Here is a 12,057-nt window from a genome sequence, read left to right on the forward strand (position 1 = left end):
CCCACCTCGAAGCCTTTGAGAGAGAAATCCTTGCCAGGACAAAGCCCTAAACACCCAGAGCCAAAGAGTGTTAGGCATCACTAAAGTCTTCCTATCTGTGTGATCTGAAGACTTGTTACACTTGAAGACTGTGAATCCTCCATCCGGTTAGGCGTCGCGTTCTGAGCATCCAAGAGTCATTGTGGATCGCCGATGAACGAAGTCTGTGAAGGTTTGGAAGTCTACCTTGAAGACTTACCAGAGTGATTGAGCGAGGACTAGGTGTCCTTAGCTCAAGGGGAATAAGGTGAAGACATGGTCTTCTGAGTTAAATCTCAGCCTCCCTAACCAGACGTACAGTTGTCACAGCAACTGGAACTGGTCCAACAAATCATTGTCTTCAACAAGCAACTGATTCTATCCTTTCCATCTCTTTATTTACAGTTGGTCCTTGTGAAGTCATTGCATGTTTGCATTGTCCATTTGTCTTCACTGTGTGACTGTTTGTTCTGATTGGTTTCATACTATCTTCCATCCTGATCCGTACTGCCTAGCTGCTATTAGTCTTCGTGCCCTCACTTCATTTGATACTTGACTATGGCTTGTCTAGTGTAGTCTACCTTCCGCTGCATGGTTATAGGTTCATTTCTATCATTTGTCTTTGAAACTCCCATGTTTTGAAGACTTTCATAAAAATCACCTATTCACCCCCCTCTAGTCGATAACTAGCACTTTCAATAGTAGGTGTAAAAATCCGTCTAAAGGTTACTTTGATATTGTTTTGGTCCCAGATCTTATCAAGAGTCTCACCATGCTGGTGGCAAATGACATAAAGGGGCCAAAACTGGACAGACAGTGGTGAGGTACCAAACCAAATGTCCCCCCAAAACCTGATCTTTTGTCCATTACCAACTACCCATCTATAACCAAATTTCAAGGCCTTGGCTGCCCACATGACCCCTTGCCAGAACTTGGAGGGGCGTTGAGTGATACGTCTCCAATGTATCTATAATTTTTGATTGCTCCATGCTATATTATCTACTGTTTTGGACATTATTGGGCTTTATTATCCACTTTTGTATTATTTTTGGGACTAACCTATTAACCGGAGGCCCAGCCCAGAATTGTTGTTTTTTTGCCTGTTTTAGGGTTTCGAAGAAAAGGAATATCAAACAGAGTCCAAACGGAATGAAACCTTCGGGACGTGATTTTCTCAATGAACAAGACCCGGGAGACTCGGACCCTACGTCAAGACACAAAAGAGGAGGCCACGAGGTAGGGGGGCGCGCCTACCCCCCCCCCCCCAGGCGTGCCCTCCACCCTCGTGGGCCCCCTGTAGCTCCAGCGACGTACTCCTTCCTCCTATATATACCTACGTACCCCCAAACGATCAGGGACGGAGCCAAAACCCTAATTCCACCGCCACAACTTTCTGTATCCACGAGATCCCATCTTGGGGCCTGTTCCGGAGCTCCGCCGGAGGGGGCATCGATCACGGAGGGCTTCTACATCAACACCATAGCCCCTCAGATGAAGTGTGAGTAGTTTACCTCAGACCTACGGGTCCATAGTTAGTAGCTAGATGGCTTCTTCTCTCTTTTTGGATCTCAATACAATGTTCTCCCTAATACATCTCCAACGTATCTATAATTTTTTATTGCTCCATGCTATATTATCTACTATTTTGGACATTATTGGGCTTTATTTTCCACTTTTATATTATTTTTGGGACTAACCTATTAACCGGAGGCCCAGCCCAGAATTCTTGTTTTGTTGCCTGTTTTAGGGTTTCGAAGAAAAGGAATATCAAACGGAGTCCAAACGGAATGAAACCTTCAGAAACGTGATTTTCTCATCAAATACAACTCAGGAGACTTGGACCCTACGTCAAGACACGTAACAGGAGGCCACGAGGTAGGGGGCGCGCCTACCCCCCCCCCCCCCCCCCCCCAGGCGCGCCCTCCACCCTCGTGGGCCCCAGTTACTCCACCGACATACTTCTTCCTCCTATGTATACCCACGTACCCCCAAATGATCAGATACGGAGCCAAAACCCTAATTCCACCGCCGTAACTTTCTGTATCCATGAGATCCCATCTTGGGGCCTGTTTCGGAGCTCCGCCGGAGGGGGCATCGATCACGGAGGGCTTCTACATCAACACCATAGCCCCTCCGATGAAGTGTGAGTAGTTTACCTCAGACCTACGGGTCCATAGTTAGTAGCTAGATGGCTTCTTCTCTCTTTTTGGATCTCAATACAATGTTCTCCCCCTCTCTTGTGGAGATCTATTCGATGTAATCTTCTTTTTGCGGTGTGTTTGTTGAGACCGATGAATTGTGGGTTTATGATCAAGTCTATCTATGAATAATATTTGAATCTTCTCTGAATTCTTTTATGTATGATTGGTTATCTTTGCAAGTCTCTTCGAATTATTAGTTTGGTTTGGCCTACTAGATTGATCTTTTTCTTGCAATGGGAGAAGTGCTTAGCTTTGGGTTCAATCTTGCGGTGTCCTTTCCCGGTGACAGTAAGGGCAGCAAGGCACGTATTGTATTGTTGCCATCGAGGATAACAAGATGGGGTTTTCTTCATATTGCATGAGTCTATCCCTCTACATCATGTCATCTTGCTTAAGGCGTTACTCTATTTTTAACTTAATACTCTAGATGCATGCTGGATAGCGGTCGATGAGTGGAGTAATAGTAGTAGATGCAGGCAGGAGTCGGTCTACTTGTCTCGGACGTGATGCCTATATACATGATCATACCTAGATATTCTCATAACTATGCTCAATTCTCTCAATTGTTCAATAGTAATTTGTTCACTCACCGTAGAATACTTATGCTCTCGAGAGAAGCCACTAGTGAAACCTATGGCCCCCGGATCTATCTTTATCATATCAATCTCCTACTACTTAGTTATTTACTTTGCATCTTTATCATAAAAATACCAAAAATATTATCTTATCATATCTATCAGATCTCACTCTCATAAGTGGCCCTATAGGGATTGACAACCCCTTTTTGCGTTGGTTGCGAGGATTTGTTTGTTTTGTGCAGGTGCGAGGGACTCGCACGTAGCCTCCTACTGGATTGATACCTTGGTTCTCAAAAACTGAGGGAAATACTTACGCTACTTTGCTACATCATCCCTTCCTCTTCGGCGAAAACCAACGCAGTGCTAAAAGAGGTAGCAAGAAGGATTTCTGGCGCCGTTGTCGGGGAGGTCTACGCAAAAGTCAACATACCAAGTACCCATCACATACCCTTATCTCCCGCATTACATTATTTTCCATTTGCCTCTCGTTTTCCTCTCCCCCACTTCACCCTTGCCGTTTTATTTGCCCCCTCTCTCTCTATCCTCCCTCTCTTTCTCTATTTGCCTCATTTTGTCCGCTTGCTTTTTTTTGCTTGTGTGTTACTTTGCTTGCTTGTCACGATGGATCAAGATAATACTAAATTGTGTGACTTCACCAATACCAACAACAATGATTTTAGTAGCACTCCGATTGCTCCTCTTACCGATGCTGAATCTTGTGAAATTAATACTGCTTTGCTGAATCTTGTCATGAAAGATCCGTTCTCCGGCCTTCCTAGTGAAGATGTCGCTACCCATCTAAATAGCTTCGTTGATTTGTGTGACATGCAAAAGAAGAAAGATGTGGATAATGATATTGTTAAATTGAAGCTATTTCCTTTTCTCTTAGAGATCGTGCTAAAGCTTGGTTTTTGTCTTTGCCTAAAAATAGTATTGATTCATGGAACAAATGCAAAGATGCTTTTATCTCTAAGTATTTTCCTCCTGCTAAGATCATCTCTCTTAGAAACGGTATTATGAACTTTAAGCAACTTGATCATGAACATGTTGCACAAGCTTGGGAGAGAATGAAATTAATGATACGTAATTGCCCTACTCATGGTTTAAATTTATGGATGATTATACAAAAAATTTATGCCGGATTGAATTTCGCTTCTAGAAATCTTTTAGATTCGGCCACGGGAGGTACTTTTATGGAAATCACTTTAGGAGAAGCTACTAAACTCCTAGATAATATTATAGTTAATTATTCTCAATGGGATACTGAAAGATCTACTAATAAAAGGGTGCATGCGATAGAAGAAATTAATGTTTTGAGTGGAAAGATGGATGAACTTATGAAATTATTTGCTAATAAGAGTGTTTCTTCTGATCCTAATGATACACCCTTGTCTACTTTGATTGAGAATAATAATGAATCTATGGATGTGAATTTTGTTGGTAGGAACAATTTTGGTAACAACGCGTATAGATGAAATTTCAATCCTAGGCCTTATCCTAGTAACCCCTCTAATAATTATGGTAATTCCTACAACATTGCTTATGGAAATTATAACAAGATGCCCTCTAATTTTGAATCTAATATTAAAGAATTTATTACTTTGCAAAAGAATTTTAATGCTATGATTGAAGAAAAATTGCTTAAGATTGATGATTTGGCTAGGAACGTTGATAGAATTGCTCTTGATGTTGATTCTTTGAAACTTAGATCTATTCCACCTAAGCATGATATCAATGAGTCTCTCAAAGCCATGATAATTTCCATTGATGAGTGCAAAGAAAGAACCGCTAGGATGCGTGCTAAGAAAGATGCCTTTATAAAAGCGTGTTCTTCTAGTTCCTATGAAAATAATGATGAAGATCTAAAAGTTATTGATGTGTCACCTATTAAATCTTTGTTTTGCAATATGAATCTTGATAATGATGGGACTTAATATGATCCACCCTTACCTAGAAGGCGTTCCAAGAATTCTGAATCTTTTTATCTTGATGCTAAATTTGATAAAAGTGGGATTGAAGAAATTAAAACCCTAGATGTTGCTAAACCCACTATTATGGATTTCAAGGAATTTAACTATGAAAATTGCTCTTTGATTGATTGTATTTCCTTGTTGCAATCCGTGCTAAATTCTCCTCACTCTTATAGTCAAAATAAAGCGTTTACTAAACATATCGTTGGTGCCTTGATGCAATCTTATGAAGAAAAACTTGAATTGGAAGTTTCTATCCCTAGAAAACTTTATGATGAGTGGGAACCAACTATTAAAATTAAAATTAAAGATCATGAATGCTATGCTTTATGTGATTTGGGTGCTAGTGTTTCCACCATTCCAAAGACTTTGTGTGATTTGTTAGGTTTCCGTGATTTTGATGATTGCTCACTAAACTTGCACCTTGCGGATTCCACTATTAAGAGACCTATGGGAATAATTAATGATGTTCTTATTGTTGAAAATAGGAATTATGTGCCCTTAGATTTTATTGTTCTTGACATATATTGCAATCCTTCATGTCCTATTATTCTTGGTAGACCTTTTCTTAGAACGATTGGTGCAGTTATTGATTTGAAGGAAGGAAATATTAGATTCCAATTTCCATTAAGGAAAGGCATGGAAGACTTTCCTAGAAAGAAAATTAAATTACCTTATGAATCTATTATGAGAGCCACTTATGGATTGCCTACCAAAGATGGCAATACCTATATCTATTCTTGCTTGTTATGCCTAGCTAGGGGCGTTAAACGATAGCGCTTGTTGGGAGGCAACCCAATTTTATTTTTATTCCTTGCTTTTTGCTCCTGTTTAGTAATAAATAAATTATCTAGCCTCTGTTTTGGTTGTGTTTTTTTGTGTTTAATTAGTGTTTGTGCCAAGTAGAACCGTTGGGAAGACTTGGGGAAAGTCTTGTTGAACTTGCTGTAAAAAACAGAAACTTTAGCGCTCACGAGAACTGCTGTCATTCTTATTTGGAAAGCGATATTTAGTTAATTATTTTTCATATGATTAATAGATAAATTACTCACGTCCATCAATTTATTTTAGAATTTTTGGGGTTCCAGATCTTGCCCTAGCTACAAATTACTACAGACTGTTCTGTTTTTGACAGATTCTGTTTTTCATGTGTTGTTTGCTTATTTTGATGAATCTATGACTAGTAAAATAGTTTATGAACCATAGAGAAGTTGGAATACAGTAGGTATAACACCCATATAAATAAAGAATGAGTTCATTACAGTACCTTGAAGTGTTCGTTTGTTTTCTTTTGCTAATGGAGCTCACGCGATTTTCTACTTTAAGTTTTGTGTTGTGAAGTTTTCAAGTTTTGGGTAAAGATTTGATGGATTATGGAACAAGGAGTGGAAAGAGCCTAAGTTTGGGGATTCCCATGGCACCCCCAAGATAATCTAAGGACACCTAAAAGCCAAAGCTTGGGGATGCCCCGGAAGGCATCCCCTCTTTCGTCTACTTCTATCGGTAACTTTACTTGGAGCTATATTTTTATTTACCACACGATATGTGTTTTGCTTGGAGAGTCTTGTATGATTTGAGTATTTGCTTGTTAGTTTACAAAAATCATCCTTGCTGTACACACCTTTTGAGAGAGCCATACATGATTTGGAATTTGTTAGAATACTCTATGTGCTTCGCTTAAATCTTTTGAGTTATATAATTTTGCTCTATGTGCTTCACTTATATCTTTTAGAGCACGGTGGTGGATTTGTTTTATAGAAACTATTGATCTCTCATGCTTCACTTAGATTATTTTGGGAGTCCTAATAGCATGGTAATTTGCTTAAAATCCTAATATGCTTGGTATGCAAGATTAATAATAAAACTCTCTTATGAGTGTGTTGAATACTATGAGAAGTTTGATACTTGATAATTGTTTTGAGATATGGAGATGGTGATATTAAAGTCATGCTAGTTGAGTAGTTGTGAATTTGAGAAATACTTGTGTTGAAGCTTGTGATTCTCATAGCATGCACGTATGGTGAACCGTTATGTGATGAAGTCGGAGCATGATTTATTTATTGATTGTCTCCCTTATGAGTGGCGGTCGGGGACGAGCGATGGTCTTTTCCTACCAATCTATATCCCTAGGAGCATGCGTGTAATACTTTGCTTTGATAACTTGTAGATTTTTGCAATAAGTATATGAGTTCTTTATGACTAATGTTGAGTCCATGGATTATACGCACTCTCACCCTTCCACCTTTGCTAGCCTCTCTAATACCGCACACCTTTCGCCCGTATCATACACCTACCATATACCTTCCTCAAAACAGCCACCATACCTACCTATTATGGCATTTCCATAGCCATTCCGAGATATATTTCCATGCAACTTTCCACCGTTCCTTTTATTATGACACACTCCATCATTGTCATATTGCATATCCCGGCACACCGCCGGAGGCATTCATATAGAGTCATATTTTGTTCTAAGTATCGAGTTGTAATTGTTGAGTTGTAAGAAAAATAAAAGTGTGATGATCATCATTATTAGAGCATTGTCCCAATGAGGAAAGGATGATGGAGACTATGATTCCCCCACAAGTCGGGATGAGACTCCGGACGATAAATAAAAGAGGCCAAAGAAGCCCAAATAAAAAAAGAGAAAGAAAAGAGGCCATAAAAAAGAGAAAAGGCCCAAATAAAAAAATATAAAAAATAAAAAAATGAGAGAAAAAGAGAGAAGGGACAATGTTACTATCCTTTTACCGCACTTGTGCTTCAAAGTAGCACCATGATCTTCATAGTAGAGAGTCTCTCATGTTATCACTTTCATATACTAGTGGGAATTTTTCATTATAGAACTTGGATTGTATATTCCAATGATGGGCTTCCTCAAATTGCCCTAGGTCTTCATGAGCAAGCAAGTTGGATGCACACCCACTTAGTTTCTTTTTGAGCTTTCATATACTTATAGCTCTAGTGCATCCGTTGCATGGCAATCCCTACTCACTCACATTGATATCTATTGATGGGCATCTCCATAGCCCGTTGATACGCCTAGTTGATGTGAGACTATCTTCTCCTTTTTGTCTTCTCCGCAACCACAACTCTATTCCACCTATAGTTCTATATCCATGGCTCACGCTCATGTATTGCGTGAAGATTGAAAAAGTTTTGAGAATGTCAAAAGTATGAAACAATTGCTTGGCTTGTCATCTGGGTTGTGCATGATTTAAATATTTTTTGTGGTGAAGATAGAGCATAGCCAGACTATATGATTTTGTAGGGATAACTTTCTTTAGCCATGTTATTTTGAGAAGACATAATTGCTTTGTTAGTATGCTTGAAGTATTATCGTTTTTATGTCAATATGAACTTTTGTCTTGAATCTTTCGGATCTGAATATTCATACCACAATTAAGAAGAATTACATTAAAATTATGCCAAGTAGCACTCCGCATCAAAAATTCTGTTTTTATTGTTTACCTACTCGAGGACGAGCAGGGATTAAGCTTGGGGATGCTTGATACGTCTCCAACGTATCTATAATTTTTGATTGCTCCATGCTATAGTATCTACTGTTTTGGACATTATTGGGCTTTATTATCCACTTTCATATTATTTTTGGGACTAACTTATTAACCGCAGGCCCAGCCCAGAATTGTTGTTTTTTGCCTGTTTTAGGGTTTTGAAGAAAAGGAATATCAAACGGAGTCCAAACGGAATGAAACCTTCGGGAACATGATTTTCTCATCGAATACAACTCACGAGACTTGGACCCTATGTCAAGACACGTAACAGGAGGCCACGAGGTAGGGGGCGCGCCTACCCCCCCCCCCCCAGGCGCGCCCTCCACCCTCGTGGGCCCCCAGTTACTCCACGGATGTACTTCTTCCTCCTATATATATACCCACGTAGCCCCAAACGATCAGATACGGAGCCAAAACCCTAATTCCACCGCCGTAACTTTTTGTATCCACGAGATCCCATCTTGGGGCCTGTTCCAGAGCACCGCCGGAGGGGGCATCGATCACGGAGGGCTTCTACATCAACACCATAGCCCCTCCGATGAAGTGTGAGTAGTTTACCTCAGACCTACGGGTCCATAGTTAGTAGCTAGATGGCTTCTTCTCTCTTTTTGGATCTTAATACAATGTTCTCCCCCTCTCTTGTGGAGATCTATTCGATGTAATCTTCTTTTTGCGGTGTGTTTGTTGAGACCGATGAATTGTGGGTTTATGATCAAGTCTATCTATGAATAATATTTGAATCTTCTCTGAATTCTTTTATGTATGATTGGTTATCTTTGCAAGTCTCTTCGAATTATCAGTTTGGTTTGGCCTACTAGATTGATCTTTCTTGCAATGGGAGAAGTGCTTAGCTTTGGATTCAATCTTGCGGTGTCCTTTCCCGATGACAGTAAGGGCAGCAAGGCACGTATTGTATTATTGCCATCGAGGATAACAAGATGGGGTTTTCTTCATATTACATGAGTCTATCCCTCTACATCATGTCATCTTGCTTAAGGCGTTACTCTATTTTTAACTTAATACTCTAGATGCATGCTAGATAGCGGTCGATGAGTGGAGTAATAGTAGTAGATGCACGCAGGAGTCGGTCTACTTGTCTCGGATGTGATGCCTATATACATGATCATACCTAGATATTCTCATAACCATGCTCAATTCTGTCAATTGCTCAAGAGTAATTTGTTCACCCACCGTAGAATACTTATGCTCTCGAGAGAAGCCACTAGTGAAACCTATGGCCCCCGGGTCTATCTTTATCATATCAATCTCCTACTACTTAGTTATTTACTTTGCCTTTATTTTACTTTGCATCTTTATCATAAAAGTACCAAAAATATTATCTTATCATATCTATCAGATCTCACTCTCGTAAGTGGCCCTATAGGGATTGACAACCCCTATTTGCGTTGGTTGCGAGGATTTATTTGTTTTGTGCAGGTGCGAGGGACTCGCGCGTAGCCTCCTACTGGATTGATACCTTGGTTCTCAAAAACTGAGGGAAATACTTACGCTACTTTGCTGCATCATCCCTTCCTCTTCGGGGAAAACCAACGCAGTTCTAAAAGAGGTAGCACTCCCCTTCTCTTGTCGAGAACTATTCGATGTAATCTTCCTTTTGCGGTGTGTTTGTTGAGACCGATGAATTGTGGGTTTGTGATCAAATCTATCTATGAACAATATTTGAATCTTCTCTGAATTCTTTTATGTATGATTGGTTATCTTTGCAAGTCTCTTCGAATTATCAGTTTGGTTTGGCCTACTAGATTGATTTTTCTTGCAATGGGAGAAGTGCTTAGCTTTGGGTTCAATCTTGCGGCGTCCTTTCCCAGTGACAGTAGGGGCAGCAAGGCACGTATTGTATTGTTGCCATCGAGGATAACAAGATGGGGTTTTCATCATATTGCATGAGTCTATCCCTCTACATCATGTCATCTTGCTTATGGCGTTACTCTGTTTTTTAACTTAATACTCTAGATGCATGCTGGATAGCGGTCGATGAGTGGAGTAATAGTAGTAGATGCACGCAGGAGTCGGTCTACTTGTCTCGGACGTGATGCCTATATACATGATCATACCTAGATATTCTCATAACTATTCTCAATTCTGTCAATTGCTCAACAATAATTTGTTCACCCACCGTAGAATACTTATGCTCTCGAGAGAAGCCACTAGTGAAACCTATGGCCCCTGGGTCTATCTTCATCATATTAATCTCCTACTACTTAGTTATTTCCTTTGCTTTTTTACTTTGCCTTTATTTTACTTTGCATATTTATCACAAAAATACCAAAAATATTATCTTATCATATCTATCAGATCTCACTCTCGTAAGTGGCCGTTTAGGGATTGACAACCCCTATTCGCGTTGGTTGCGAGGATTTATTTGTTTTGTGCAGGTACGAGGGACTCGCGCGTAGCCTCCTACTGGATTGATACCTTGGTTCTCAAAAACTGAGGGAAATACTTATGTTACTTTGCTGCATCATCCCTTCCTCTTCGGGGAAAACCAACGCAGTGCTCAAAGAGGTAGCAAGAAGGATTTTTGGCGCCGTTGCCGGGGAGGTCTACGCAAAAGTCAACATACCAAGTACCCATCACATACCCTTATCTCCCGCATTACATTATTTGCCATTTGCCTCTCGTTTTCCTCTCCCCCACTTCACCCTTGCCGTTTTATTCGCCCTCTCTCTCTATCCTCCCTCTCTTTCTCTATTTGCCTCTTTTTTCCCGCTTGCTTTTTGTTTTCTTGTGTGTTAGTTTGCTTGCTTGTCACGATGGCTCAAGATAATACTAAATTGTGTGACTTCACCAATACCAACAACAATGATTTTATTAGCACTATGATTGCTCCTCTTACCGATGCTGAATCTTGTGAAATTAATACTGCTTTGCTGAATCTTGTCATGAAAGATCTGTTTTCCGGCCTTCCTAGTGAAGATGCCGCTACCCATCTAAATAGCTTCGTTGATTTGTGTGATATGCAAAAGAAGAAAGATGTGGATAATGATATTGTTAAATTTAAGCTATTTCCTTTTTCGCTTAGAGATCGTGCTAAAGCTTGGTTTTCGTCTTTGCCTAAAAATAGTATTGATTCATGGAACAAGTGCAAAGATGCTTTTATCTCTAAGTATTTTCCTCTCACTAAGATCATCTCTTTTAGAAACGATATTATGAATTTTAAGCAACTTGGTCATGAACATGTTGCACAAGCTTGGGAGAGAATGAAACTAATGATACGTAATTTCCCTACTCATGGTTTAAATTTGTGGATGATTATACAAAACTTTTATGCCGGATTGAATTTTGCTTCTAGAAATCTTTTAGATTCGGCCGCGGGAGGCACTTTTATGGAAATCACTTTAGGAGAAGCTACTAAACTCCTAGATAATATTATGGTTAATTATTCTCAATGGCACACTGAAAGATCTACTAATAAAAAGGTGCATGCGATAGAAGAAATTAATGTTTTGAGTGGAAAGATGGATGAACTTATGAAATTATTTGCTAATAAGAGTGTTTCTTCTGATCCTAATGATATGCCCTTGTCTAATTTGATTGAGAATAATAATGAATCTATGGATGTGAATTTTGTTGGTAGGAACAATTTTGCTAACAACGCGTATAGAGGAAATTTTAATCCTAGTCCTTATCCTAGTAATCCCTCTAATAATTATGGTAATTCCTACAACAATTCTTATGGAAATTATAATAATATGCCCTCTGATTTTGAATCTAATATTGAAGAATTTATTACTTTGCAAAAGAATTTTAATGC

This window comes from Triticum urartu, chromosome 6A, assembly GCF_056163025.1.
Source record: "Triticum urartu cultivar PI428250 chromosome 6A, HENAU_Tu73, whole genome shotgun sequence".
In the NCBI taxonomy this organism is placed as follows: Eukaryota; Viridiplantae; Streptophyta; class Magnoliopsida; order Poales; family Poaceae; genus Triticum; species Triticum urartu.